Source organism: Tamandua tetradactyla, chromosome 4 (genome assembly GCF_023851605.1).
Source record: "Tamandua tetradactyla isolate mTamTet1 chromosome 4, mTamTet1.pri, whole genome shotgun sequence".
NCBI lineage: Eukaryota > Metazoa > Chordata > Mammalia > Pilosa > Myrmecophagidae > Tamandua > Tamandua tetradactyla.
Genome location: NC_135330.1, coordinates 60781629 through 60809418, shown reverse-complemented (window position 1 = coordinate 60809418; position 27790 = coordinate 60781629). Strand labels below are relative to the sequence as shown.

The 27790-nt window shown below is 44.3% G+C and overlaps 1 pseudogene; it reads right to left on the bottom strand.

Moving 5' to 3' along the window:
• Nucleotides 1-1826: 1826 nt before the first annotated feature.
• Nucleotides 1827-27483, bottom strand: LOC143680257 (52 kDa repressor of the inhibitor of the protein kinase pseudogene; annotated as a pseudogene).
• Nucleotides 27484-27790: the final 307 nt, after the last annotated feature.

Genomic DNA, 27790 nt, shown 5'->3' with positions numbered 1-27790 from the left:
TCCAAACATGTGACCATCCCATAGCAACTAGAAGGCCCCAAGCTATTTCACATCTCGTCTTTGCTCACTGCTTCTTCTGTCTAGGAAGCCCTTCATCCCCCAGGTGTTACATCTTCTTGGATGCCTCACTAGGAAGCCCTCTCCTTTTCTACCCTGGGGAGCGAAGGCCAGTCCATCTATGTGCAACAACAATCCCCAGGCTATGTCCAACCCAGGATCTGTGCCACTTCACTGCCCGCCTCCATCCTCCTGCCTGCCTCTTCTACCAGCTCCCAGGAGCCTCTGCAGAATCTGATTCCTCTTTGGAGCTCCAGGGCCAGGCACAGTTCTGGCTCACAGTAGGTATTCAGTGTTCTGCACCCCGGCCTCAGTGACAATCTGAGGCAATCTAGTGAGCCTAGACGCACCAAAATAATTTCTCCTCCTTTGTGTTTGCCCAGTCTTCTGCCACAGCCTGCTCATTTCCCAATCTATCCATGGCCCACCAAGCATATATTTCCCAAAACACAAGCCTGACCATGTAATTCCCTTGCATAAAATTCTGCTTGTCTCTCAGTTGTTTACAGAATGATAATCCAATGACTTAGCTTAATACTCAAAGGCCCTGACAGTCTGACCCAGTGTTCTCATTTCGTTCCATGCTGCCTGCTGAACCCAAGAACCAGTCTTGGGGGATCATGGTATTCATGGTTTTTATGTCCCTAGGCCTTTACCCAAGCCAGGTTCAGGTGTCCTTCTTCCATTTATTCCTCATTCAGGAAACTCCTATTCACACTGCAAGGCCACAATTAGACATTACCTCCCCTGCAAATCTCTCTCTGGTTCCCATAGGCAGAGGCAGCTTACTCTCACCTGTGCTCCTCCAGGTGTTCTGTTATTGAACTTCCTGCACAGTGAAGCTACTGCTTGTTTCCATATCTATCCCCTCTGTGGGATTGGAGGGTCTCCAAGGCAGAAATCCACCTCCTAGCAAAGGACCTGGCAGATAAATATTAAAGGTCAGAAGAGCTAACACTTTTTAAGGCTTACTATGCCCCATGCATGTGCTTTTTGATGCATTAGTTCATTAAATCCTCACAACAACCCAAGGAGTAGGTACTACTATTCTCATCTCCGTTTGACAGTTGAAGAAACTAAAGCACAGACTATTATACAGTCAGAATTTCCAGAGCTAGAACTGAACCCTGGCAGCCTGGCTTCAATGTCCATGTTCTCATTGCTATACTGATAAACACTTACAGAATGAATGGAAACCCAAAGGCTCTGCACTAGTTATTGTCTGTGAGTGTGTGCGTGCACGCATGTGTGGGGTGTTAGTTAACAAAGCATGAATATGGCTGGTGCCTGCCCACCCAATCACTGGTGTCAGGTTGGGTTGGACTCCTGGTCTCCTGAGGCCTAACTCATGGCTTGCACTGAAAATAACAGAACTAGCATCGCTTTCGCAGCAGATGTCACAGACCCTCACCTACTCCTCTCATCACACCCATAAGCCTCAGTCTCCTTTCTCTTTATTATGCTCTGCTTGCCCAGTCTGGGAAAATGACCGGTTGGCCTGAAGCTCAAGAGTGGTGCCTGCCCTCCTTTCTCCCCATCCCACCCCCAAATCCCCTCTCCACCCCCCATACACAGCCGTAGCCTTATTCACAGCCAAATCACAGGGCTGGAGGGCCCAGCCACGTGGCTGTCCACCCAGGCTCTGTTCCCAGGTTGTGAGTCTCCCACCTCCAGCTGGCCGAAGTGAAAGGACCCAGCTAGAGGCAAATACCAAAACCACAAACGTTCTCAGCTCTGTTTTCTTCCTCAGCTTCCTGGGCTCAGAACTGCTACTGCAGGATCTCACCAGCAACGCCTTGCAAAGGCATGAACTCCTGCCCGCACCTCGGGCTTCTGTGGCAGGCCACACCAGGCTGAGGGAGAGAGCACACAGCCCTGAGGGTAGCTGCCAACCCCCTGCCCCTCACCCAGGCCTGGTGCTTCAGTCAGCCTACGCGCCATCCTGCCCTGGAAATCGGTAAAGCCCCCTCCTCCAGGAAAGGCTTCCCTCACACCTGGGCAGACCTGTATAGCCCCTCTGCTCCCACAGCTCACTCAGCTTCCCCTTCCCACACTCGTCTACAGTTTGTTCCTAAGTCTTCCTGTGTCCATTCTTGGTTGTGGCTTGACTCCATCTTTAGGCTGGGAGCTTCTATCAGATTGAGATGCCCCGAGGCAGGGACTGGGTCCTCCCAACATACAGGGCATTTCCTAAGACAGGGAGACAAGGGATTCTCCCAGCTGATGGTATGGGCAGGAGGGGGCCCTGCTTGGCTTAGTGCCCAGGGAGGGACAGGAGACCTTTGGGGTTAAGTGCTGCATGGAGCAAGCAAAAGATCTGCTTTCTTCTACTCTAAGAGCAGATCCACCGGCTAAAACAAGCAGTTAGACTGGTCAATCAATGCCACCAAGACCCCTAACAACTGCCTGACCCCAAAGGTGCAGAGTAAAGGATAAATACTTTTCATGGCTGTGGCTCATGCCGCAGTGCTGTGGAAGGGTCCAGAGCATTGTTATGAGGTGTCCTTGCCAAGAGACACTGCCTTTCCTTTGTTGTGTTTATGCTGGCCTTCGAGTCCACTGGCAGGGGATCTAGCCAGGGGAGCTCAGGCAGAGAGCTGAGAGCTGGAGAAATAATTTACTGGGGCACGATGTACTGCCCCTTCAACTGGGTACCTTTCTGCAGTGAGCTGATGCATCCAGCACCAGCCTCAGAAGACCATCCTGCGGGGCCCTTCTTGGGAGGTGCTGGAATTAGGGGCTGGGCAGTAAGACCTCTGGAGCTTCCACGGCATGGCCTCCTGATGTCTCCTGCCATCTCCAGACGGTCCCCTGCCGGAATCATTGTCTCATCCTATAAGGACATTGAGAGGACAGAGCAGGGCCTCCCAGCTGGAAACTGTGATATTAGCAAGGGTGTGTCCCATCTTGGCCCACCCCAGGTGTGGGGAATTTTTAGGCCCAGTTGAGCCAAGCCACAAAATGAAGGCAAAAAGGCAAAACATGTTTTGAAGGTGGCTGGCAGCCCTGACTGTCTGCTCCACGGGCCAGGCTGTGGAGTTAGCAAAGGATGATGTGGGGAGCCCAGGGCAGCCGTGGCTCCACTGTCATTACTGAGCCCCAGAAACTTAAGTTCTCCACTCCACCCTGCCTTCATTTCCCCAAATCATTGTTAATCAAGCACTTCAAGCTGAAATGATCTTGTCAGAAAGTTCTTCCTTTGGTCTAGCTTGCCTCTCTAATGCTGGAATTCAGGCTTCGTTCCTACATGCAGATCCCCATTGGAGGACAGAGGAGCCTCCTCCTGTTTCATCTTAAGAAGAACTTGGATTTGAAGAGAGCTTTGGGATCCTTGGAGACAGGTGCTTGGTGAACGGCTGGGTGTTGCGTTAGCACTCATGTTATTTGCATTACTCATCTGTCGGGTTTCTTCTGAATGCAGTAGTTCTCTGGGCAAGCTGCCACCCTCTCTCCTGTTTGTTCTGGAGGCAAAAATAAGGAAGGTGGTGCGGCGTGGGGAGAGGTGGGTAGAAGGAGGAAGGGAAGTCCGGGGGACTGAAGGGATGCCAGCTATCTCCAAGACTGGGTTGATGATGGTCTCTCTTGCTGTAAAGGTGATGTAGAGGTAATTTGGTTCATGGAGGCTTTTATACCCTGATTCCTATCGAGTCAAGACCATTTTCCTTGTCCTCGTCCTTCTACCTCCCTCTTCCTACCCTTTCTTCTCTGTTCTTCTGCCTACCTTCCCCACTCACTCCCTTTTCTCTTCCCTCCCTCCCTCCCTCCTTCCCTTTCTTCCTTCCTTCCTTCCTTCCTTCCTTCCTTCCTTCCTTCCTTCCTTCCTTCCTTCCTTCCTCCCTTTCTTCCTTCCTCCCTTCCTTCCTTCCTTCCTTCCTTCCTTCCTTCCTTCCTTCCTTCTTTCCTTCCTTCCTTCCTTTCCTGGTCTCCCTCTCCCTTATTCATGTAGTTTTTCATTTTCTGTCCTTTTCCTCTCCCTCCAGCTGCTCAGTTTAGTCCCCCTCCCTTTCTCCCCACTTCTTCCTTTATCCCCTGGTCTGTCAGCTACTCTTGTGGCTGAGCTCAGGGAGGGGATATGAAATCCATTAGCTACCACGTTGCAGTGGGATTAAATCATCCATCCTGGCTGCTTTTCTCCGGAGCACTCTTCCTCTCCATTAGGGCCTCACAAAGCTCCAGGCGCCTCCTCCTGCCCTGCTCCGTGTCCTGCCAGTTACTCCCCACGTGATTCAGTCCAGCTCCCTGGTCCCACCTCAACCCCTTCATCACCTGGGAAGGACCCAGGTATTCTCTTACCTCAAGTGCATGGGGTTGGCACAAAGCCCACTCATCTTTCTGCTCCTGCTTGGGCGTGTCCCTCCTTCACTCCCACCCTCCTGGTCCCACTCGCATTCTCTAAGCCCCTCAGTGGGTCCGGAACTCCTTGAACAAGGGACCAGTGCAGAGCTCCTTTCCCCTCTATAGTCATTTCCTCATCAGCAGAGGTAATTTTTCTTAGTTTTTACTTAAATTTTCTTACTTAATTTTTCAACTTTTTGAGCTATAATTTGCATATAATAAAATGCACTCATTGTAAGTGTACAGTTTGAGGTTGGACAAATGTGTATACTCATGCAACCACCATTCCAATGAAGATGTAAACATTTCCATCACCCCTAAAAGATCCATGTTATGTCACCCCACCCCTACCCCAGGCAGCTTAAAGCTGCTCAGTGGGACTTCTGACTTCCTGCAATGGTGGATTAGGTTGTCAGGATCAGCCCAACCATTAAAAACAAGTAAAACTGTCACATAAAAGAGTTTTTAAAAGATTCTAAAAAAGAAGAACTCTCAAAAGAGAAAGAAACAACCACACCAAATTGAAAGGAAAAATGGAAACTCCAGAGAGAAAAACTGAGGGTATTTGCTAATCCCAATAAATAGGAACTTTTAAAAAAACATTTTTATTGCGAAAAATTTTCGCACATGCTTTCTATACATGGAACACAATCGGTAGCTCACGATATCATCACATAGTTGTGTGTTCATCACCATGATCATTTTTTAGAATATTTGCATCACTCCAGAAAATTAAAAAGAAAAAAAAAACTCATGCATATCATATGCCTTACCCCTCCCTCTCATTGACCACCAATGTTTCCATCTACCCAAATTACTTTACCCGTTTCCCCCCATTATTTATATTTTACCATATTTTTTACTCAATTTGTCCATACCCTCTGATGCTCCCGATATAAGGAGCATCAGACACTGAACTTTGTTTTGGTGCCTGCAAGGACGAAGAGGGTAGAAATCAAAGATCAGGGCTGGAAGAAGATAGGAGACACTCCCCTTAATAAACACAGATTCCAAAGGACTATGCACTCAGGGTAAAGGTGAACCAAAATTGTACCAGCTTGATAACAATTTGGCAGAGTTCTCAACACTGGGTGATCCAGGGAACTTGAACTTAATTTAAGGGCATCCCAGATTAGTACTGCCCCCCAGTGCTTAGCACAAGCGAAAAAACAACAAACCAACAAACACGCTTCTCTGGATGAAGGCTCCCTTGTCTCAAATTTTTTGAGGCTCTAAGTCTCAAATTTTCCCACCAAATTATTTTTCAAGTATAATGAGCAGTAAACAAAAAATAATGAAATACACAAGGGAACAGGCACCATAAGTAAGTAAGGTGGATATAACAATCTGCAAAAACTATAAGATTTTGTAACAATCAAACATAGAGTATAATGCAATTACATTTACTACATTTAGAAAAATAAAAGACATGTTTGAAAATATTTGCAGTCAATAAGAAATTATAACAAGTGATATATTTAGAAAAGGACCAGCTTGAATTTCTAGAAACAATTAATTCAATTAATAAAAATAAAAGATTAAAAGACAGCTGAAAAGAATCAGTGAACTAGAAGATAGAAGAGATTATCCAAAATCCAGCACAGAACGACAGCAATATGGAAACTATAAAAGTTAAGAGACATAGAGGACAGAGTGAGGAGAACAAATGTACATTTCATTGGAATCCCAGAAATACAGGAGAGGCTGTATGTGAACAGATCACAGCTGAGAATTTTCCTGAACTAATGAAAGATAAATCACAAATTTAAGAATACAAATTAATCTCAAGCAGGATAAAAAGATATCCATACTCACACATACCATTGTGAAACTTTAGCACCAAGAAAAATATTAAAAACATCCAGAGATATCGACCAAGAGAAAAATGGATAAATGCTGTGTCAAATTCAATGATAAAAAGAGTGAACAGCTGATCCATTACAACAACATGAATGAATCTCAAAACGTTATTTTGAGCTAAAGGTGAAGGCACCCAGCGTACTTTCTGATTTATCTCATTTATATGACCTTCAAGAATGGAAGAAAAAGCTGATATACGGTGATAGAAATAAGACCAGAGGTGCGTACGGTGTGGGTGGGTATTGATTGGAGGGTACAGAGGTTAGTTTCTGCTTTAATACAAATGACTCGTATCTTGATAGGGTTGTTGGAATACCATGGGGGAACAGGTGAAAAGTTCTAAAGATTCAACAAGTAATTCATACGGCACCGTCACCGTACTTCAATACTACATCAATAAATAAAATACAAAAGAAAAAAGCATCCAGAGAAAAGAGACAGTTTATCCTAAAAGAAAAAAAATTCGATATGCTGAGTGAAGATAACTAGCCAACAAAATTCTTTATTCTGCAAAAATACATTTCAAAAATGAGTGTGAAATATAGATGCTTTTAGATGATAAAAATAAGGTAAAACTGACAACAAAGGGAGTTTGTTAGCAGCTGATTCCACTAAAGAAAATTCTAAAGGATTAACTCCAGACGAAAGGAAAATGATCCCAGATGGAAGGTCTGAGAGGCAACTAGAAGAACAAATAAAATGACAAATATGTGCGTAAGTATAAATGAACACTGACTGCATAAAACAGTAATAATAATGTCCTGTTGGGTTTAATAATAAAAGATAAGATTAAAATACCCAAACAATAGAAAATCATGAGAATGATAAACGGAGTTAGAGTGTTCTAATGCATTTAAAAAGATGATGTTATTAATAACCATAGACTTTGATAAGTTAAATAAATATGTTGTAATTTGTCAAGTAACCACTAAAAGGCTAAAATGGAGTGTATAACTTCTGAACTAGTAAGGGAGAAAATAAAATGATAAAAATACAATCAATCCAAAGGCAAGAAAGGGGAGAAAAAGAAATGTAGAGTAGGTGGGACAAATAGAAGCACTAATAATATCAAGGACTTCTGTGCAGGTAATTTTTTTGGAAGGCAACCCAGGGAGTAGAAGCAAAGGCCTGGTGGGAGAAAAGGAAGGAGGAAAATCAATATAAAGGGAGTGCTATCCAATACTACCTAACTGTAATACAATAATGTTAGAACACTGAATGAAGCTGAATGTGAGAATGATAGAGGAAGGAGGGCTGGGGGCACAACTGAAATCAGAAGGAAAGATAGACAATAAAGACTGAGATGGTATAACCTAGGAATGCCTAGAGTGTATAATGATAGTGACTAAATGTGCAAATTTAAAAATGTTTCTGCATGAGGAAGAACAAAGGAATGTCAATAATGCAGTGTGTTGAAAATAGATGATAATTAATATTTTAAAATTTTAACATATGTGCAAGACAAGCAAAAAATGTTTATTTTGTACAAAATTTATGTTTTGACTAGCGCATTTCCTAATATGACTTATATGGACAGTTTAATCGAACACCATAGTACTAGGAACCTTGCGTAGGGCATAAGATTTTGTAGGTTTGTCCAGAGTGATGCCCAGATAAATCCCAGAGTGATTTGAACAGTGAATAGGAAAGTATTTGCAAAGTCCCCTAGGGAGAATAGTGAGAAAGGGGGAGAATTCAGCTTCCCCAAGTGGAGAATTCTTGATATTCTCACAGTCAATGGGGACAGCCAAAGCAATAGGCCAAGTCTCCAATCTGGGGCTTTGTTCATATGAAATTTAATCCCTTAAAATTAGGCCTAAGAGTCATCCCCAAGAGAACCTCTTCTGTTGCTCGGACGTGGCCTCTCTCTCTCAGCCAACACAGCAGGCAAACTCACTGCCCTCCCCTCTGTACGTGGGACATGACTCCCTGGGGTGTGGACCTTCCTGGCAATGTGGGACAGAAATCCTAGAATAAGCTGGAACTCAGCATCAAGGGATTGAGAAAATCTTCTCAACCAAAAGGGGGAAGAGTGAAATGAGACAAAATAGTGTCAGTGGCTGAGAGATTCCAAACAGAGCTGAGAGGTTATCCTGGAGGTTATTCTTATGCATTAAATAGATATCATCTGTTTAGTTAAGGTATAAAGGAGAGGCTGGAGGGAACTGCCTGAAAATGTGGAGCTGTGCTCCGGTGGCCATGTTTCTTGAAGATAATTGTATGATGATATGGCTGTCACAGTGTGACTGTGTGGTTGTGAGAGCCTTGTGTCTGATGCTCCTTTTGTCTACCTTATCAACAGGCAAATAAAAAAATAAAACATATGGATTAAAAATAAATAAATAATAGGGAGAACAAATGTTAAAGTAAATTTAGTAGATTTAAATGATGGTGATCGGTGAAAAGGGAGGGGTAAGAGGTGTGGTATGTATGAATGTTTTTCTGTTTTCTTTTTATTGCTTTTTCTGAATTGATACAGATCTTCTAAGAAATGATAATGATGATGAATATACAACTATGTGATGATAGTGTGAGTTATTGATTATATAACAAGAACTGAATGATCATGTGATAAGAATGTTTGTATGTGGTATGTATCATAAATAAAAAATAAATAAACAAAAATAAATAAATAAAGGGTGTGCTATCAATGTCATCATTGAGAGCAGCTAGGGTTGGATTTCACCCAGGACCTACTGGGGGCATATGGAAAGCCTTTCAGAATTTCCCACTTGAGGATGGACCAAGAGAAGCATTTGTCCATTGGCTTTCAATTCCCCATTGGTGGAGTTTTGCTCCTGGGGAAGTTATCTCCTCTGTACTTCTGGTTTCTACATATGCACTTGAAAAGCAAATTTCCAATAGGGCCTTCAATATCAAAATGCTGTGGGGCAGAAATTGAAAATAAGTGTCATATTTCATGCAAGAGGCTATCAACTTGAGAAGAGTCAAAGCTCTTATGGAGATATCTGATACAGCTGCAGCTTGAACTCAGAGTGGAGGCTGAAAGGTTATGAATTAGAGGCATTTGATACAACAATGTACTGGGTCATAAAACAAATATCAACAAATTTCAAAGGATTGGAAACATACAAAGCATATTCTCTGACCACATGTAGTTAAGCTGAAAATTAATTACAAAATGTTCTTTGAACTAAGTAGCATAGTTTTAAATAACTCATGGGTCAAAAAGAAATCATAATATAAATTAGAAAGTATCTTGAAGTGAATAATAAAGAAAATATTACTTAAAACTTGTGAGAGGCAGCTAAAGCTGTACTTAGAAGAAAAATTATAGCCTTAAAATATAACAGGAAAGAGAAAGCTAAGAATTATTAAGCTAAGCATTTCTCATCAGAAGTTAGGAAAAAAGAAAAGAAAACTCAAAAAAAGTAGAAGATAGGAAATAATAAGAGCAAATATTAATGTAACAGTAATTGAAAGATTAGTCAAAATTCATGATTAAAAAAAAAACTTTGGAAATCTAGAAATTGCCTTAATGTCAAAGTTCCCAGGTTCAGTCCTTGGTCAGCTAATCTTTTCTACCTATAATCACTTCTTGGATAGTCTCCATTACATTTTTGCCTTTATATATAGCCATGCATTCTTATAACTTCTGCATTTATAGATCCAGCCTGGACCTCTTCCCTGAACTTCAGACTTGTATATTTAACTGACTACTCAGCATTTCCATTTGGATATCTGATGGGCTTCTCAAATTTATAATGTCCAAACTGAGACCTCTGATAGATCCCCCCAAACCTAATCATATTCTTCCCCATCTAAATAAATAGTAACTGCAATTCTCCAAATCTTGGAATAGTTTTTGTTCTCTTTCTCTCATCTCTCACATGCAATCCCTTAACAAATCCTGTTAGGTCTACCCAGTGGTTTACTAGAGTTGATCCATATGGCTCTCAAGAGTCAATCATTCCATTTTTAGGAATCTTGCAAGAAAACTGACATCCTGTTAATAGCTTGAAATTAGCCCTGTTAGGAGTATTTATGCCATGGAACTCAGGCACCACTCTCAAAGAGCCAGTTGTTAAATCATTACCAGCACACCACTGGGTCTACCTATAAAAATATGTTCCGAACCTGACCAATTCTCACTACTTTTCCAGCCACCACCATGGTACCAGCCGTTATCATCCCCTCATCTGGATTATTTCAATTGCTTCTTCTGCTAGTTACATTCAGTTGTCAACTTGGCCAGGTGAAGGTACCTAGTTCTATCGCTGTGGACATTAGCCAATGATACACGAACCTCATCTGTTCCTCACTACATCTGCAGTTGGCTAGGAGGCATGCCTGCTGCAATGAATGATGTTTGATCTAATTGGCTGGTGCTTAAACGAGAGAGCTCAACATTGCACAGCCCAAGCAGCTCAGCATACCTCATCTCAGCACTCGCAGCTCAGCCCAGGCCTTTGGAGATGCAGAAAGGAATCACCCTGGGGGAAGTGTTGGAACCCAGAGGTCTGGAGAGAAGGCCAGCAGAGATCACCCTGAGCCTTCCCACGTAAGAAAGAACTTCAGTTGAAAGTTAGCTGCCTTTCCTCTGAAGAACTAGGAAATAAATCCCCTTTTATTAAAAGCCAGTCTGTCTCTGGTGTGTTGCATTCCGGCAGCTAGCAAACTAGAACACCTCTTAAAATGGTCTTCTTGCCTCCTCCCTTGCCTCTTTGCAGTCTATTCTCCACAAGGCTGCAGGAGTGAGTCTACAACTCCTCTGCTCAAACATCACTGGCTGCCAGTCTTACTCAGAGGAAAACCCAAGACCTTGGAGGCTCTGGCTTCTCCACTCCCCTCACCTCTCTGACTTCTGCTTCTGGTCCCTTCATTTTGCCAGTCACTCTGGCTCCCTTCCTGTTTCTCAGCCATTCCAGGACTCTCAGTTGGGCCTCAGGGACTTTGTACTAGCCATTCCCTCTCCCTGCAGGGTTCCTCCCACCATCCCTCTCTCCTTCAGTTCTTTATCAATTTCACCTTCTCAGTGAAGCTGTCTCTGGCCACTCTTCAAAATTGCGATACCTGTGTGAAACTTCTTAACCCTTCTTTCTGCTTCACCTTTTTACTTAGCACTTAGAGTTAACATGTTATGTATTTTATGAATTTATCTTTATGGTCTTATAAGCTCCATGAGGGTGAGATTTTATCTGTTTTTGTCAAGTTATCTCCTATATCCCCAAAACTCAAGATAGAATCTGACATATAAAATGAATGTAAAAGTAAACAAGTTAAAAAAATATAAGAAAAAATTAACAAAATTAAATAAAATTGAAAATAACAACAAAAAGGAATCTGACATACAGGCACTCAATAAATAATTCCTCACTAATACTTTAGTTTAGACTTATTTGTGTGTGACCCATCCAGGGGGAGAGATAAATCCAAAGGAGTGAATTGCTAATGGTAAAATTTCAGGCATTGTGAGGCTCCTATGTGGGAAGGGTGGGGGCTAATTCCAGCATTACTGGCATCTTAGAGGCGATGTGTGGGTCCAAGTCTGCAAACTGGCAGCCTGGTGCAGAGTCCAGCCCAAGAATGTGTTTTGTTTAGCCCACCAGACATTTTAAAAGAAATTAAATTAGTTGCCAACATTAAAAAATAGGCAATTTCACATTTTAAAAAATCCAGATTTCTGGCTTCTCTGGAAAAAAACAAAGATCTTGCAATCCTGAGGCTACATTCCCACCTGGCACCAATCAACAGGAGCTGAGTCGCGCCTGCCGGACAGTCCCTCCCCACCCCCACTTACCCCCGCCCTGTCTCCACTCATTCACGTGGCTGGGGCCTGCCTGATCTCCTTGGCTTCGGTCTGTGGCTTGTCCGAAGGTGAGTTTGGCAGCAAGGCCTCTGCACTGGAGTCAGAGGAGCTCTGAGTTTCAGTTTCCTCATCTATTAAATAGAGATAATAACAGTACCTACCCGGAGGGTGCTTCTGAGACCTAACAAAACATCTGTGAAGAGCCAAGGCAAGCTGCAGAGCCCCAAACACCCTGAAGGGCTCAGCATGCCCCCCCATATCCATTCACTAAGCACCCCCCAAAGGGCTCTTGGGGTGTCTCTCCCCAGGCTGACCCTGCCTGAGGATCCCGCCCAAATATTCTCTGCCACTCAGAAAATGTCTAACTCCCATCCAGATAGCAAGCCTTCAACTCCCTCTCTGTCCCCAGCCTGTCCCAGGCCTCCATCCAGCCCCCTTCTCAGCACCTCCTCAGGAACAGAGTCCTGGGGCCTGGAACCTGCCCTTCTCTGCTGGGCCCTGGGCTGCCAAGCCAGCAGTGCCCTGGCAGGTGGACGCCAGGCTAGGACCTACAGGGATCCAGCACAGGCCAGGCCCTGGGAGAGGCCGAGGTGCTGCGGCTCCTACCAGCCCACCGTGCCACCAGCACTGCCTCTGGAACCCAGGGTGGTTTCCTGCCCAAGCCCATGAGGGCAGGGGTGTGGTGAGACATGATCCCAGTCCCCGCGTCCATGGCGGGGAGGGCGTAGACTGCTGCTGAGAGACCTCAGGTATGTGTGAGGAGGCCACAGGAATGCCACGGGAGAGCCAGATTTCAGGGCTTCCGTGTGCCACGTCTTTCTGTGGGGCTCAGGATCTTGGCTTTGAGTAATGGCTCAGTCACTGGTTAGCTGTGCTGCCTAAGGCAAGTTGTTTAACTTCTCTGAGGCTGGTTTCCTCTCCTGTGGAAGAGGAGAGCTATTTTACCCACTTCCCGGGGTGTTCCCAGTGTTGTGAGAATCTCATGAGACATGCGAGAATCACATTATTTAATTAGTGAGAAGCTCACACTACGGGCCTCTGCTATGTGGCAGACACTGCTCTAAGCAGTTCACCTACAGTAGCAATTCCACTCCCCACACCAGCCCTATGAGGTAGGTGCTATCATTATCCCCATTTTACAGATGAGGAAACTGAGGCGCAGAGGTTAAGAGACTTGCCTATGAATTTATGGTTAGCTAGAGGCAGAGCTGGGGTTTGAACCCAAGTCTAGTTCAGGAACCCTTTAAGCTCTTGCCATACCACTTCTCTAAATAACATTCCTGGGACAACCCAAAAATCTCATTTTAAAATGTAGGGCAATTTTATTTGCAGGATCCATCTCAACTACCTGGAGTTATTTTACTTGGGGTAGGGGGAGTATTTTTTTAAGACTCAGTAAATGAAACAGGCTGTTCTAAATCTCCTGAGTGGGGTGCCCAGCTACGGTGAGGGAGGTTTGGGATGTATAAGACTTTTCTCTGCCCCTAAAGCTCACAGCTCTTTAGGGAAGCTAAGACAAGCAGACTGGGAAGAGAGAAGGCTTTCCAGGAGGGGGTGCCTGGGTATTGAACTGTGGGTGAATGTCTGAGAGTAGTGGGAAGTTAGGAGGAAGACATGGTGTGAGTTACGAGAATAGCTTCTGGAGGAGTCTGTGCCTGATGAACTGGGCCTCGAGAAATGGGAAGAGAGCAAAGGCGGGAATCACCCTGGTGCTGTGGTCGTGGTGTGATTTGAGCCCTGCCTTCTGACCTTTCTGCATTGTTTTCTGAACCTCACCAGCCCCTCCAACTGACCTCTGGCCAGGAGTGTCACCACTGATTCTATGATAAGGGGCAAGACTCGGTGGTCTTTCAGGCTTCATTCCGTGTAGGGGCAGCTGCAAATGGGCACAGCAGCCCACCTCCTGTGCAGACAGGGGCTTTACAATAGCTTAATGATTTAGAATCCTCCTCCGATCGCTGTCCTGCCAAGAGAGCAGATGGAAGCTAGAGGCCTGGTCCTGGGGGCTGGGGGCCAGAAGTTTGGGCACTCTCTGGTTCTGTCTATACCAAATCCAACCCCCTTTATCTTTGGGAAGAGGCTGGCTCAGTCTGGACTGTCCTGCAGCTACTTGGGTAGGCTTTGGGCAGCCCCAATATGGTCCTGCCACCACCCAAGTAAGTCTCTTTTCTGAAAAATAAGCCCATCTGTTCCTTGGCTTCTCTCTTTCTTCCTCCTTGGACCTGGTCAGAGCAGAATGGGATGTTTCCTGCCCCTGAACTGTGGGGACATTTAGAGTGTGAGGGGAACACTGAGCATCTGTCACATGGATTGTCCTCCAGATACCTGCTTTCACACTCACCACACAAAGTCTAACAGGTAAGGAGCTTTCCTATATCTATTTACCTGTGACGTTCCAAAAGGCCCGCCAGGTGCTGGGCCTATGATACACTTTTATGCAAACCCATTGGATTAGTTAGGGTATAAGTTCATGTGCTGTGACATAAAACAAAATAGTAATATGTTAATCAAAGCAGTTTATTTCTTTCATATGGATAAAGTGCAGCAGTCTGCCCTACAAAGTAGTTAGGTGCCCAGGTTCTTTCTATCTTGTTCCCTCTTCCCTAGCTTTTGTCTTTGTCTATGTGGCATTAGAGGGCTCCCTCTCATGCCAACCTTTCAGAAAGGAGGAAGGGAATGGCCTGCTAGGCAGAAAATAGCAGATGCCCCCACTGATTATATCCCATAGCCAATGGTTAAACCTAGCTACAAGGGAGGATGGCGAATGCAGTTTTTATTCTGAGATGGCAGGGAAAGACTGATTATAACAGGCAACTAGAAATCTATGTGTCTTAGTTTACCAGGGCTGCTGTGACAAGCAGACTGGTGGGCTTAAACAATAGGAATTAATTGTCCTACAGTTTTGGAGGCAAGAAGTCCAAAACCAAGGTGCTGGCAGGAGCATGCTTTCTCAGGAGGCTGTAGTGCTTTAGTGACAGCCTGCCGACAATCCATAACTCAATCTCTGCCTCTATCACACGGCTGCCTTTCTCCCCATCTACTCCTGACTCCTGTGTGTCTACATAGGAGTGTCTACAATTCCTGTGCATAGTGGGTTATAGCCCATCCTGACTCAGTTTAGCTTCATCAAAGATCCTATTTATAAATGACTTCTCAGCCACATGACCAGGTGTGCTGGTTTAAAAGGATGTATGCCCCCTAGAAAAGCCATGTTTTAATCAAAATCCCATTTCATGAAGGTAGAATAATCTCTATTCAATACTGTATGTTTGAAACTGTAATCAGATCATCTCCCTGGATGATGTGATTTAGTCAAGAGTGGTTGTTAAACTGGATTAGGTGATGGCATGTCTCCACCCATTTGGGTGGGTCTTGATTGGTTTACTGGAGTCCTATAAAAGAGGAAACATTTTGGAGAATGGGAGATTCGGAGAGAGCAGAAAATGCTGCAGCACCATGAAGCAGAGAGTCCACGAGCCAGCGACCTTTGGAGATGAAGAAAGAAAATGTCTCCCAGGGAGCTACATGAAACCGGAAGCCAGGAGAGAAAGCTAGCAGATGACGCCATGTGCCCTTCCAGCTGAGAGAGAAGCCCTGACTGTGTTCGCCATGTGCCTTCTCACTTGAGAGAGAAATTCTGAACTTCATCGGCCTTCTTGAACCAAGGTATCTTTACCTGGATGCCTTAGATTGGACATTTCTATAGACTTGTTTTAATTGGGACATTTTCTCGGCCTTTGAACTGTAAACTAGCAACTTATTAAATTCCCCTTGATAAAAGCCATTCTGTTTCTGGTATATTGCATTCCGGCAGCTAGCAAACTAGAACACCAGGGCTTAGGGCTTGTACATGTCTCTGTGGGGGAAATGATTCAACCCATAATACTGTTACACTCACTAGCTAAAAAGTCTGGATTTATTCTGAAGAGAAGGTCATCTTTTGAAATAAATCACATTCAGATTTCCCTAAAACAAGCAGCCTCTTAAAAAAGTATGATTCACTTATTCATTCATTTATCAAGTGTTCCTCATCTATAAATGGGATTAATAGTATACCCCATGGGAAAATTGTGAGATACTGAGTTAATACATGTTCCTGGCACATACAGTATCAGAGTTTGCTTATACTACTATTCATTGGCAGTCTTCTAAGTGCTGCAGGGAATAGACAGTTGCCTGAGGCAAGTGCCCTGCTTTCCAGGTGTTGTAATCTAGTGCATCAAGGAAATATGAATACAAAGGAAGTCCCTACATTTGTGGTTCTCCATGCAGGGTGTGCCTCTGGATCCCCTGGAGCCTTCCTCCCTCACAATTTTGAATCATGGGGGTGGAGGCAGTGCTGGAGCATCTGTATTTTATTAAAAGGAACACACCCAGGGTGCAGGAGACTACCCTACAGTATAATGGTGTCAGATGGAGGTGAGAGTGCTAGGGAGGAGCTCTGCCTGGGTCAGCAAGGGGAGGCTTTGCAGAGGGAGTGTTGCCTGAAAGTAGCCAGCAAAGAGGTAAGCAATGCCTTTCAGGTTGAACTAATGGTGTACATTAAATTGATGTCATTTTTCAAGAACTGCAAGAGTTCTGGGTGCATGGAGCATAGGTCAGGAGATGTGGGGGTTGGGGCTGGGAAGAAAGTGCCAGGAGATGAGGCCAGAGAAATAGAGAGGAGCCAGATAATGAATGGCCTTTCAAAGGCATTTGGACTTGATTCTGTAGATCAGTGACAGAATTTTGTTTTTTAGTCAGGATTTGATAAAAACTACCATTCCCTTAATGTGTATACATGCAAAATCTTGCATGCTATTTCAGGGCACTCACAGAAAGCCCCAGAAGTCCATCCACTGGCACACAGAAATTGGAACCCATTATCAAATGAGATACAGCAAGATGAGGAAAACAACGAAGGATCAGGTTTATGTAGGAGATTAGGAGTTCACTTTTGGACAAGTTGCATTTTGAGATTTTTCAAATCTGACATCTAAGTGGAAATGTTCTGCAGGCAGTTGGGTGTACAGGTGTGGAGTTCAGGTGAGAAATGGAGGCTAGAGACAAAGATTTAGGTCATCTGCAGATTGGTGGTAGAAGCATGGGAGTAGCTGGGACAGCTTGTGGGTTGAGAAAAGCAGAGGTGAGAGTCAGGCTTGATGGGACTTGTACACCTGAGACTTGCCTTTACTGCTTTAAAAGCATCTCTCTAAGTAAAGCCAACCCTGATTCTAAACTAAGAAAGCCAGGGATGCTGAGCTTGGGACAAGAGACAAGAGCAAGGACACAGGGAGGAGTGAAAGATGTAGTTGTAACTACTCCAAATTTCAGGCATAATCAGTTTTGAGATTAATTTGGAAAGAGTCCTTGAACCTGATGGGATTCCACAGCTCTCGGGACCAGGGCAGGTGCTCTGGCAGGCATGGAAGACTGCAGAGTACATTTGCTGTCCCCCAAGAGCTGGAAATGATCGGGGATACTCTCCCTTTCTCTGGACAGGGCTTCTGAGAAATGCCTTGGTCTGGTCAGCAGAAATGGGCTCGCTGACACACGCACTTGGCAGGGAAGCCTCCCATCCATAAGCTAATTGAGGCAGTGCTTAAGGGATTCTCCCACCCACTTCCCATTTGTACTTTTTAATGTACCTAGATGGAAAGCCCTACCAAAGCATGCAATTGAAAATAAATTTAGGTATTGATTTAACACAGGGTTTCCTTTTAAAGAACATAATTACTCAAATTGGGGACGCTCATGGAAAATACTAGACATGTGGCCACCATATTGAAAAGTTGTGAGTCTTCAGGCAGGGCAGGAAAATCTTCTGAAATATTAACTTATGTTTTTCTGCCCATTGTATCCTTTTCTGCCTTTCCTTTGCCTCCCCCCAAATCAGGCCTCTCTCAACCCATTGCCCCAGGGCAGGTTTATATCGGCAGAGCAAACATCAATCTCTAACCCCATTTGTGCCCTTAGGCTAGATAAAGTAGATTAAAAGATTTGGGAGAGAAATATTGTTAGAGAAATAACATTAAGGTTTGTCTTCCCCTGCCCTAATGAACACCTCTTAAAATTCAGGCTAGAAAAGGTTTTCTCAGGTATGTGGAGGAGGGGAGCATGAGGATGGGATTTTGGTGCTTAATTTTATGTGTCAACTTGGCTAAGTTATCAAGTTTAGTTGTTTGGTCAAACCCTGGCCTATATGTTGCTGTGGAGATATTTTGTAGATGAGATGAGCATCTACAATAAGTTGATTTTAAGTAAAGGAGATGGTTCTCAGTAATGTGGGTGGACCTCATCCAATCAGCTAGAGACCTTAAATGCAGAGGGTCCCAGAATAAGAAGGAATTCTGCCTCAAGACTATACCTTCCACTCCTTGAGTTTCCAGCATAAGGAATTCAGACTTCAACATAACTTTTACAGGAATTTCCAGCTTCCAGCCTGTCTCTAGAATTCAGATTTGCCAACCCTCACAGTCACATGAACCAATTCTTTATAATTTGCTATATTTATCTGTTCTGTTAATTCTGTTTCTCTGGAGAACCCTAACTGATACAGGAGCAAGTAAGCCCAGATGTTGGAGAGTTTGAAGAAGTGACCCCTGTACCCATTTCTTCAGCCAGCACCAGGCTGAGCCCCAGGGATGAGGTGGGGGTAAATACTGGGGAGACAAGTGGAATCCAAGAACAGGATGACCTGTACCTTATATGCTCTAGGAGGGAAGAAGCTCCAGGAGAAGAAATACTATGGGAATGTCCAGCAGTAAAAACCTTCTATAAGCTCCTGACTGTTCCTGCAGGCAGTGTAACTCCAGGAGGGTAGACTGCAGAGAAGTAATGGAACAAGCCGTCAGCCTGAAGGGGCCACAGGAGGGAACCGGGGGCATCTTTCCACAATATGAGAGAATGAATTGCTGGCAGAGACAAGGTGGACCAAGGGAGACTTGTAGGATGCTTGGGCAAATAGGTGACATTGAAAATCAGATCCTGCATCCACCCCATGAAATAGACACAGCCCAGGGAAAGGGGGTTTAGTACCTGAATTGACTAAGATTCTGCCAGCCCCATGAATGAGGATAAAAGTAAGGAAAGTGAATTTCTTGCACACATGAGTTTGTGAACAAAGATTGATAAAATTAAAATCATATTTATGTGTAGATTTAACAAATTGGCTTTTTAAAATTGGAGCTTTCATTGACATGTAATACAAGTGATACTGTTCTATAAACCTGAGTCTTCTAAAAAAAAAAAAAGAGGGTGGGGGAGAAAGAGGATTATTGTTGTGCTAGCGTCATTTTCCAAACATTTAACTGAAAAAAAAAAAAGTCCTTGAATTTAGTCATTCATTCATCTCAGGCAAATATGGAAAAAGTGGAATAAGCAATGGAAGAGAGAAGTTACCAGAACAGGGGCTGGGGATGGAAAATGTTTTGCAGTTTCATAGCTGTCAACACCTCGCTTGGTGTAATGGGTCATGAGCATGGTATGTTTTAGTGCCTGCTGGGAAGGGGAGCCAAGAGGAAATTCCAGATGCACAACACTTTGACCTTTGTGCATGTAACTCCCCTGCCATCGTGACATTTGGAACAGCCCCTCAGAAGGGCGTCCTGGTAAGTGTGCACTCTCCCCTCCCCTTACCAGTTTGCGAGGTGGAGCTGTGGAAATTGTGCCATCAGAGGCCTCCCGCTGAGACAGGCTGTGTACATGAACTCGGAAACTATTCCTGCTGGGAAGAGGAGGACCAGAGACTGTCTGCTCACTGTCTCGACACTTTGGAAGGGAAAAGAGGGCCTTGGCTGCAGGAGGCGTGATGGGCGTTAGACATCAGGTAGCATTTCCATTTCATCTGGACCATAAATCACTGGCTCAGGTCTCCAAGGGAAACTGGGGACCTACCTAACCCTCAGTAGAGGCAATCAAGTCAGACTGCCTGGAGGCAGGGGTTGACTGGCTCAGTTAGTGGCAGGACTCCATTCTGCATTTTTCCTAGTGCCTTCCATTTCCAAATAGACCATAGACGTTGGACACACAGATGAAGACATATTTTTATTCTCTCAATGCTGTAAATGGGACCTGAGCCCTCCCAAAGTTTCTTGTTTTCTCTAAGCCTTTACTTGAAGAATGTTGTTCTACCCTATCACGTAGGAGACTGAGATGGGAAGATATGTAATTACGGCAGAGAAATGAACAGAAAAGAGAGAATGATAACCTATCCCCAGTCCCAGGGTTTCTAGTCAAATTCAGGAATATTTCTGAACTTGGTCCACTCCGTCTGACCTTGCCCAGAGTGGGAACAGAGGGCAGAAATGCCTTGTGTTAAAGCTCTTCATCTCTGTCTCCCCAACTTCCCAGCTTCTTGTCTTCCATGTAAGAAATGGGGAAGAAGTCACTTGCATAATGACTTATTCAGAGATAACCAAATGGTGAGTCTAGATAATAATAGCTAACATTTTTTTCAGCACTCATTCCATGCCAGGCTCTTGATATGGTCTGTCTTATTTAATTCCCCCAACGGCCCTTTAATGTAGGGACAATCATTATTACGATTTTTCAGAAAAGAAAAGGCTTAGAGAGGATAGGTGAGTTGCCCAAGGTTATATAGCGGTTAAGGGGCAGGCTGAGCTTTAAACCCAGGTCTAGCTGACTCCACAGCTGGTGATCTTAACTCCTACTCTGTCATTTCCTAGATGCATGGCATATGTCAACTGGGGAGATAAGTAGACTAGTGCAGGAAAAGAAGGGAGGTGGAAAATCTATTTAAGATTTTTTGATGGCATATTTGGAGAAAGGTTGAAAGTTCCATTGTTGTTATTCCTGTTTGACAAATACAGGCATAGAGGTTATGGTTGCAAAATGCTTGTGGAAAAAGGAAGTTGGAGTAAATGAGTTGGCAGGTTGGGACTGCACCAGCAATTTCTTCCTTTCTCCCTTGTCCCAGCCCAACTCCAATTCTACACACCCTAATAGCCAGACCTTCTGCTGAACCATATTCTCCAGCCTGACCACCTCACCAAACTCTAGACCTAACCCACCAGCTTCCAGGGAAATGACAGGGTGGGACAAAGCCTGGATGGATGACAGCTCGCAGGGAAACTGCCTTGTGCCTGGAGGCCAGTAGAAGAAATGATATAGAGAGCGGAGGAGAACCAAGCCATTGCCTGAGTGTAAAGCTGGGCTCTCTGTCCTAGTTCATCTCTGGGCACCTGTCTCCAGTTTTGTTCCTGGGACCTCCCTGAAGAATATGAAGGTTCTGAAATGGGTTCAGTGATTCTCTGGGATTAAAAATTTTGGTGAGAGGTTGGGTGAGGATAATAGCAGTCTGGGACTTAAAACTGGGGCTTAAAATGGACTGGCTGCCCTGATCTTTCCTTCATCCATGTGGCACTTGCCAGTTTGGTCAAAGAAAACTGACCATAGATATCCAGAAAGTAGGGGAATAGGAAGGGTGGGCATCCTCAGAGACAGCGGGTACAGCAGGGAAAGCAATGGAGCAGGTGTCAGCAAAACAACCCACCTAACCCCTAGTCCTGCTTTCTGGCAGTGGGGTTGGAGATAATCACCCTTTCTGAACCTCAGTTTTCTCATTTTTATTGTGCCAGTTTGAATCTGTTGTGTACCCCAGAAAAGCCATTCCTAGAATCCTCATTCAATGTTGATCTTTTTCATTGTTTCCATGTAGATGTGACCCACCCAATTGTGGGTGGTAACTTTTGATAGGATGGTATCCATGGAGATGTGTCTCCACCCATTCAAGGTGGGGTTGCTTACTGGAGCCCTTTCAGAGGGAATCATTCTGGAAAAAGCTTTAGAGCCACAAGAGCCACCAGAACCGGCAGAACCCCAGGGAAGCCGTTGATGAGAAAGCTAGGAGATCTTGTCATGTGTCTTTCCAGCTGAGAGAAACACTGAACATCATCAGCTTCCTTGAACCAAAGTATCTTTCCATGGATACCTTAGATTGAAAATTTTTATAGCCATGACTTAATCTGGATATTTTTATGGACTTAGAACTGTAAACTTGCAACTTAATAAATTCCCGTTTTTAAAGCCATACTGTTTCTGGTTTATCACATTCTGGTGGCTTTCAAACTAAAACATTTATATTATGTTGTCCTCAATGCCACCTAATTAGGGGGGTTTACTTATCTTCTCTCATACCAGTTGTTCTGCGTCTGCATGATGATAATTTTGCTTCTCCCTTTCCAGAGTCCTTTTGCCTGGGCTAATTCACTAGAGACTCAACCACCCCATGAGGGAGGCAAGGCGGGTATTAATATACTGTCCCCGTTAACCGTTGCTATGTAATAAACTGCCCCCAAACATAGTGGCTTAAAACAATCATTTTATTATATCTCTTGTGGGTCAAAAATCGGGGCAGGGCTTGCCTAGGAGATTCCTTGGTTCCATGTGGCTTTGCTTGAGGTCTCATAGGTACTCAGAAGGCAATGGACTGGTCTGGAGGGTCCAAGACAGTCTCAACCACTGTCTGGCACCTTGGCGGGAATAGCTGGAAAGCTGGACTCAGTGAGGACTGTTGTCCAAGGTACTCACCCAGCGTGGCCGCCTCAGGGTAGTCAGGCTGATGCTTCCAAGACTGTGCAAGAACCTGGGAGGAAGCCACTAACTTTTTTTTTTTTTTAACAAACCTTGAAAGTCCCAGAACATGACTTCTGCTACATTTTATTGGCCAAGCAGACCACTCAGGCCAGCCCAAATGGCAAAAGGAAGAGTAGCAAATAATTTTGCCCATCTTTCCTCTACCTACCACATATCCCCATTTACCAGAAGAATAACTGAGGCCTAAAACAGTAACTGACTGCTTTGAGGCTATGCAGTCATTAGTTTCCTATTGCAGCTGTAACAAATTACTTCAGAATTGGTGTTTTAACAAATGCAAATTTATTTCCTTATTGTTCTGAAGATCAGAAGTCTGAAATGTGTCTCACAGGCTAAAATCATGGTGCCAGCAGAATGGCGTTTCTACTGGAGGTCCTAGGAGAGAATTCCCCGTCCTTGTCTTTTTCCAAAGGATGCCTGCATCCCATGTGCCGTGGTCCCTTCCTCCATCTTCAGAGAATAGCACTCCAACCCCTGCATCTGTTGTCACACCTCCTCTCTGACTCTGATCCTCCTGCCTTCCTCTTTTCTTCCTTCTGCCTTCCTCTTATAAGGACCTTAGGACTACGTTGGGCCCACCAGATAATCTGGCTAATCTTTCTATCTCAAGATTATTAACTTAACCACACCTACAACGTACCTTTCACTATGGGAGTTCATGTTCACAGGTTCTGGGGATAAGAATATGGACATTTTTGGGGGGCCATTATTTGTTTATCACAGATACTGAACTAAAACTAAAATACAAATCCCTGGCACCCAGCTTAAGAAAGTGCTTCCATGAAAACTTGATGATAGGGCTATACCAGTTATTTATTGCCTCAACAAATACATTATGGCTGATTACTCCCAAAACTCAGGGTCTTAAAGCCATATGCATTTATTTAGCTCACAAGTCTGTAACCTGCAAAGTCTGCATGTTCTTCTCCGCATCTTGGAGCTCCTCATCTCCTTACCTCTTTGGGTCAGTTGGCTTTGATTGGGGCAACTGAGACAACTCATCACCTCTCCACATGTCTCATCTCCTCCAACAGGCTAGCATGTACTTATTTTCACGGCAGAGGCAGAGGTGCAAAAGCGCAAGCAGAAAAGTGCGAGAGTGTTTTTCAAGCCTCTGCTTGCCTCACATCTGCTGTCACCCCATTGATCCAGGCAAGGCATGTGGTCAGGGTAGGAAGATACTATGAGATTTCATGGCAAAGGGTATGGATACAGGGAGAAGGAAGAATTGGGACCCTGCATTTATTTTCCCCTTCATCTCAGTGTCCCTGTGATATAACAGTTTTAGTTTCTGATGCCAGTAAATACTAAATGTCACAATGAGCATTTGATTTGGGTTCACAACACCTGTGGCACCCTGTACCTCCTAAAGGTGGCCACATCAATATGTTTATCCTGCCCCATATGCTCTTCTTCCAATGTGGCTGATATTTCTCCACGTGAGGGGTGGGGTCTATCATTCTTGCCCTGTGAATCTGGCAGGGGCTAATGATTGCCCTGACCACTGAAGCATAGCAGAAGTGATATATGTGACTTCTAAAGGTGAGGTCAAAAAAAGGATCCCATTTCTGCCTGCCCCCCCCCCCCAAGCCACCAAGTCATGTGGAAGCCCAGGCCACATGGAGGGGTCCTAAGAGAGGAACTGAGGCCCTCCACCAACAGCCAGCTCTACGTTTCCAGCCATGTGAATAGGCCAGCTTGGGAGTGGTTCCTTCTGCTCCAATCAAACATTCAGGTTTGGCCACCTTTTGACTGTTACATCAAGAGAGACCAAGCCAGAACTATCCAGGCAAGCCCTTCCAAGATTCCTAATCCATAGAAACAATGAGAGACAATTGTTGATTATTGTTCTTTTAAGTCACCAAGATTTGAAGAAATTTGCTTTAGCAAATTAAGCAAAAAGCATTCTAACTGATGTAGACCGACTCATGAGGTTTAGGACAGAATGAGAATAGACATAGTCTGGGACCTTACAAAATCTACAGTCTCTAGGTGACCAAGCAGAAACTAATGGAATAAGAAACAATTAAGCAGATATTTAATACAGTCAGATATACTATGGTTGCTAAAAAGAAGGGCAAGTTAGACACATGGTGACTATGCTGGTTTGAATCTGTTGTGTACCCCAGAAAAGCCAAGTTCTTTAATCTCCATTCAGTATTGCTGGGTGGGAGCTTCCCCCCACCATTATTTATTTTTATTCCATATATTCTACTTATCTGTTGACAAGGTAGATAAAAGGAGCATCAGACACAAGGTTTTCACAATCACACAGTCACATTGTGAAAGCTTTATCATTATTCAATCATCATCAAGACACATGGCTACTGGAACACAGCTCTACATTTTCAGGCAGTTCCCTCTCCATTACATCTTGAAGAACAAGGTGATATCTACTCAATGCATAAGAATAACCTCCCAGATAACCTCTCGACTCTGTTTGGAATCTCTCAGCCATTGACACTTTGTCTCATTTCACTCTTCCCCCTTTTGGTTGAGAAGGTTTTCTTAATCCCTTGATGCTGAGTCTCAGCTCATTCTAGGATTTCTGTCCCATGTTGCCAAGAAGGTCTACACTCCTGAGAGTCCTGTCCCACATAGATGGGGGAGGGTGGTGAGTTTGCTTGTTGTGTTGGCTGGAGAGAGAGGCCTGGATGGGAGCTTTCCGATTGCTTCCATGGAAATGCGATACACCCAATTGTGGGTGGTAACTATGAACTATTTTTTATTGTTTCCATGGATATGTGTCTCCACCCATTCAAGGTGGGGCTGCTTACTGGAGCCCATTTAAGAAGAAACCATTTTGGAAAAAGCTTTAGAATGCTTGAAGCCAGAGACTTCAAAAAAGCATAAACATTAGGAAAAAACTTGATGTCAGGTAGACGAAGGGCTTCATAATTGGTGGATGGAGGCTCTAGATCTTTCCCTCTATGTTTCTTGATTCTCCAACAATGAAGCTTGGCTGAGAGTGTGTCAGGATTGGGTAAGTCACTTCTGTACATGTCAGCATGGTGTTTCTCTGATGTATTGAACTTGAGTTGTCCAATGGCAGAGGGTACCAGCAATAAGCATTTAAGAAATTTGAGGTGCTGTTCTGAAGACATATCTTTAAGTTCCTGAATAATGTGCTCCGCTGTTGGAACACTTAGGGTTTCCTTATAGTAACTCTCTGGGGTTAACTGAGAATCCAAATTACCTTGCTGATCTCTGCGGAATTTGACAGGGAGTTTCATATGAATATCAAGTTTGATTACCAAAATTGTGGCTTCTTAAACCAAAATTCATGATAAACTTCAATATTTTCCATCACTTCATTTAATGAATGCAGTACTGCAGTTAAGCTGCTAGCTGCAAAGAAGACATCAGAGGTTTGTCCCTGGAGATTTTTCCCAAAGGCACTTGTAAAAGATAGGACAATGGTAACAGTGAAATCAAAATCTGTTATTGCACTACAGAGTAGAAATGCCCAGCCAGCTATACAGTTATTCCATCTAATGTTTGTGACACTATTTATACCATCTAAACATAAAACAAGCGCTTGCTGGAGATCCACTAAAATTTCAAAAGCATCATGCCTGACCGTCCATTCAGAATGGCAATTTTTCTTCAGTTCATCACCCTTTTCTTCATTGCTCTGAAAAAGGACCAAGATTACGTTGTCAGGTTCTAAAAGTACTTGTGGTGATCGATGGAAAAAAGAAGAAACTTCCTCAATCTTTCCCAATGCAACAGATACTCCCATAACAGGCACTGATTTTGCTGACCAAATATTTAAGGCACAGGAAGAGTGAAGTGAGTAGATAGCTCGGGGATATTTCTCTAGAAGTCTGGAAGCAACAGCTTTCATTTTGGAAGAAAATCCACTGGACACAATGTAAGCATGTCCACGACAGTATTCCATATTTCATCCCCATTTCTCAGTTATTCTAGTGTGAAATTTCACAGCCAAAATTTCTGCGTCTGCTTCATAAGGGAGAAAGCCCACAAATTCCTCACTCAGGTTATGAGATTCATCCACAAACCTCGCCCACAGAGACAGGTGCCCTTCCCTTGCTAGGTCCCCCACATCGTCAGTGGTAATTGAAAAGAAGCACGAGTCTCTCACTTCCCTGAGCGTTTCTTCCCGAATGCAGCTCTCCCATATCGCTAGCATTGGTTTCTGCTGTGTTTTTGAACAGAATAATGTGTTAACTGCTGTTGCCTCAAAGCGCTTTCTCAGGACCTCTTCACCAGAATTTACTGGGCACTCCAGCAGCGCTGGAGCATTATCAGGAGTAAAGAGACCTTCAGGAAGGTCATCAGCCTCATGTCCATCCAGCGGTATGTTTTGTTTTCCCATAAGAATCAAAATTTCAGATAAAGATTCTGGGTATCCTTTGTGTTCCTTCTCGTCAAGATTAAAGGTAAAATACCTTTATCCTGTTCTTTACCTCCTTCTTCTGCATTTGGGTTCTGAGACTGCTGTCATTTGCCTCTTTATGTTTTTGTTCCCGTTCAGAAGTTTCATCAATTTTTTTTCTGTTTCAGTGTCCTGATTTCATCTTCACTCAATTCTTTTATTCATTTTTTGCGTCTACTATGTGGATTGTTCAAAGGACTGGTAAGATCAAATATTGCTGGTATAGCATTATCTTGAAGAATGTCCTCTGTGGTAGTTCTACAGATCACAGAGGTCTAAAGTGTTCGGCACATAACCGATAATGCTTATTTAGCTGATCGGGTGTTTTATCTTCCAAGTCTGCTCTCCTACAAGTCCCCCCCCCCCCACTTCTGGCATCTGGTCGGGGCCGTGGGAACCTGAAGAAGGCCAGGTCGGACTGCGTGCTCTGCCGCGTGCAGTGGGGGGCAGCGCAGAGGTTCTACATGGCAGCCCGCCGGCCGGCCGGCCCAGTCCAAGCCCCTCCCGCCTCCTCAGGGCAGCCCCCCCCCCCCCCCCCCCCGCCGGCCCAGTCCAACCCCCTCCCGCCTCCTCAGGGCAGCCCGCCAGCCAGTGGGGTCCGGAGGGAAGCCAAGCCCGCCGCTGACCATATTTTCTTAACTGCAAAATTGGGACAATTGATTAACAGTAGCCCATTGTAGCTTGGAACTAGAACAAAATATTCTAAATCAGGGCTGACCAGAATAGTCCAGGAGGTTTGGAGTGTTCTGGAAGGGCCACCTGGGGTGACAGCT